This window comes from Morus notabilis, unplaced genomic scaffold (assembly GCF_000414095.1).
Source record: "Morus notabilis unplaced genomic scaffold, ASM41409v2 Scaffold775, whole genome shotgun sequence".
Lineage (NCBI taxonomy): Eukaryota > Viridiplantae > Streptophyta > Magnoliopsida > Rosales > Moraceae > Morus > Morus notabilis.
Window position 1 is genome coordinate 13,060 of NW_010366162.1, and position 3,783 is coordinate 16,842.

Genomic DNA, 3,783 nt, shown 5'->3' on the forward strand with positions numbered 1-3,783 from the left:
CGAAGCTCTCTTCGCGCCCTACCACCGCCACTGGAATGGCGACAACATTTGGTGTTGAAACGAGGCCTATCAGCCATTAGATCGAAGGTCTCTTCGCACTCTACAACCACCCTGGGAAGGGCGACAAATTTTGGTGTCCTAACGGGGCCCATCAACCGTTAGATCGAAGCTCTCTTCGCGATCTACAACCAGCACGGGAACGGCGATAACTTTTTATGTCGTAACGGGTCCCATAATCCGTCAGATCAAAGCTCTCTTCGCGCTCTACCACCACCACTAGAATGGCGACAACGTTTGGTGTCGAAACGGGGCCCATAAGCCATTAGATCGAAGCTCTCTTCGCGCTCTACAACCGCCCCGGGAAGGGTGACAGCTCTCTTCGCGATCTACGAATGGCACGGGAATGATGACAACTTTTGGCGTCATAATGGGGCCCATCAGCCGTTAGATCGATGCTCTCTTCACGATCTATGACTGCCACGGGAACGGCGAAAAGTTTTGGTGTCGTAACGGGGCCCATAATCTGTCAGATCGAGGCTCTCTTTGCACTCTACAACCGCCACGGGAACGGCGACAACTTTTGGTGTTGAAATAGGGCCCATCAGCGGTTTGATCGAAGCTCTCTTTGTGATCTACAACTGCCACGGGAACGGCAAAACTTTTGGTGTTGTAATGGGGCCCATCAGCCTTTGGATTGACTCTTTCATCGCGATCTACGAATGGCACGGGAACGGTGAAAACTTTTGGTGTCGAAACGAGGCCCACAATCCGTCAGATCAAAGCTCTCTTCACCCTCTACAAGCGCCACGAAACTGTGGCAAATTTTTGTGTCGTAACGGGCCCCATTAGCCGTTAGATCGAAGCTCTCTTCGCAATCTACAATGGTCAAAGGAACGCTCCAAACTTTTATTTTGTAACGGTGCCCATCAATTGATAGATCTAATCTCTGTTTGTACTCTACAACTGCCACGGGAACGGCGAGATCTTTTGGTGTCGTGATGGGGCCCATCATCCATCATATCGAACCTCTCTTCGTGCTCTATAACTGCCACGGGAACGGGGACAACCTTCAGTGTCGTAACAGGGCCGGCCCATCAGACGTTATATCGAAGCTCTCTTCGCGCCCTACCACCACCACTGGAATGGCGACAACGTTTGGTGTTGAAACGAGGCCCATCAACCGATAGATCGAAGCACTCTTCGCACTCTACAATCGCCCCGGGAAGGGTGACAAATTTTGGTGTCGTAACGGGGCCCATCAGTCGTTAGATCAAAGAAGCTCTCTTCGCGATCTACGAATGGCACGAGAACGATGACAACTTTTGGTGTCGTAATGGGGCCCGTCAGCTGTTAGATCGAACCTCTCTTCGCGATCTACAACTGCCACATTTTCGGCGAAAACTTTTGGCGTCCTAACGGGGCCCATCGGGCGTTAGATTGAAGCTCTCTTCCCGCCCTACAACCGCCACGGGAATGGTGACAACTTTTGGTGTGGAAATGGGGCCCATCAGCAGTTTGATCGAAGCTCTCTCTCCGTTATCTACAACTGCCACGGGAGAGCTTCGATCTAACGCCCGATGGGCCCCGTTAGGACACCAAGAGTTTTCACCGAAAACGTGGCAGTTGTAGATCACGAAGAGAGGTTCAATCTAACGGCTGATGGGCCCCATTACGACACCAAAACTTGTCATTGTTCCCGTGCCATTCGTAGATCGCGAAGAGAGCTTATTCGATCTAATGGTTGATGGGCCCCGTTACGACACCAACATTTGTTGCCCTTCCCGGGGCGATTGTAGAGCGCGAAGAGAGCTTCGATCTAGTGGCTGATGGGCCCCGTTTCGAGACCAAACATTGTCGGCAATCTAGTGGTGGTGGTAGACCGCGAAGAGAGCTTCGATATAACCTCTGATGGGCCGGCCCTGTTACGGCACCAAAAGTTGTCGCATTATTCGTGGCGGTTGTAGATAGCAAAGAGAGCTTTGATCTGACGGATTATGGGACCCATTACGACATAAAAAGTTGTCGGGGTTCCCGTGCTAGTTGTAGATCGTGAAGGGAGCTTCGATCTAACGGATGCTGGGCCCCGTTACGACACCAAAAGATGTCGCCGTTCCCATATCGGTTGTAGAGCGCAAACAGAGAATAGATTTATTGGTTGATGGGTGCCGTTACACAACAAAATTTGTCGCGGGTTTCGTGGCGGTTGTAGAGGGCGAACAGAGCTTTGATCTGACAAATTGTGGGCCTCATTACGACACTAAAAGTTTTCACCGTTCCCGTGCCATTCGTAGATCGCGATGAGAGCTTCGATCTAACGGCTGATGGGCCCCGTTACGACACCAAAAGTTTCACCATTCCCGTGGCAGTTGTAGATCACGAAGAGAGCTTCGATCAAACCGCTGATGGGCCCCATTTCAACACCAAAAGTTGTCGCCGTTCCCATGGCAGTTGTAGGGCACGAAGATAGCTTCAATCTAACGCCCGATGTGCCCCGTTAGGACACCAAAAGTTTTCGCCGAAAACGTGGCAGCTGTAGATCGCGAAGAGAGGTTCGATCTAACGGCTGGTGGGCCCCGTTACGACATCAAAACTTTTCGCCGTTCCCGTGGCGGTTGTAGAGTGCGAAGAGAGCCTCAATCTAACGGCTGATGGGCCCCATTAAGACAATAAAAGTTGTCGTCGTTACCGTGCCATTCGTAGATCGCGAAGAGAGCTTCTTTAATCTAACGGTTGATGGGCCCCGTTATGACACCAACATTTGTCGCCCTTCCCGGGGCACTTGTATAACGCGAAGAGAGCTTCGATCTAACGGCTAATGGGCCCCGTTTCGACAGCAAACATTGTCGCCATTCTAGTGGCGGTGGTAGAGCGGAAGAGAGCTACGATATAACCTCTGATGGGCCGGCCCCGTTACAACACAAAAAGTTGTCGTTAAATTCATGGCGGTTGTAGAGGGGGAAGAGAGCTACGATCTCACAGCTGATGGGCCCCATTACGACACCAACATTTATCGCCCTTCCCGGCCCGGTTGTAGAGCGCAAAGAGAGCTTCTCTCTAACGGCTGATGGGCCTCGTTTCAACACCAAATCTTGTCGCCATTCTGGTGGCGGTGGTAGAGCGCGAAGAGAGCTTTAATCTAACGGCTGATGGGCCTCGTTTCAACACCAAATCTTGTCGCCATTCCAGTGACAGTGGTAAGGCGCGAAGAAAGCTTCGATATAACGTCTGAAGGGCCCCGTTACGACCCCAAAAGATGAGGCCGTTCCCGTGGTAGTTGTAGAGCGCGAACAGAGATTAGATCTTATGGTTGATGGGCGCCGTTACACACCAAAAATTTTGAGCATTCCTTTGGCCGTTGTAGATTGCGAAGAGAGCTGCGATCTAACGGCTAATGGGGCCCGTTACGACACAAAAATTTGTCGCGGTTTTCGTGCCGGTTGTAGGAGACAAAGAGAGCTTTGATCTGATGGATTATGGGCCTCTTTACGACATCAAAAGTTTTCACCGTTCCCGTGCCATTCGTAGATCGCGATGCGAGCTCCGATCTAACGGCTAATGGGGCCCGTTACGACACAAAAATTTGTCGCGGTTTTCGTGGCGGTTGTAGAGGGCAAAGAGAGCTTTGATCTGACGGATTATGGGCCTCTTTACGACACCAAACGTTTTCACCCTTCCCGTGCCATTCGTAGATCGCGAGAGAGCTTCGATCTAACGGCTGATGGGCCCCGTTACGGCCCCGGGGCGGCACGGGGGCGGCCCCGTGGCGGCCCCGGTACGGCGTCG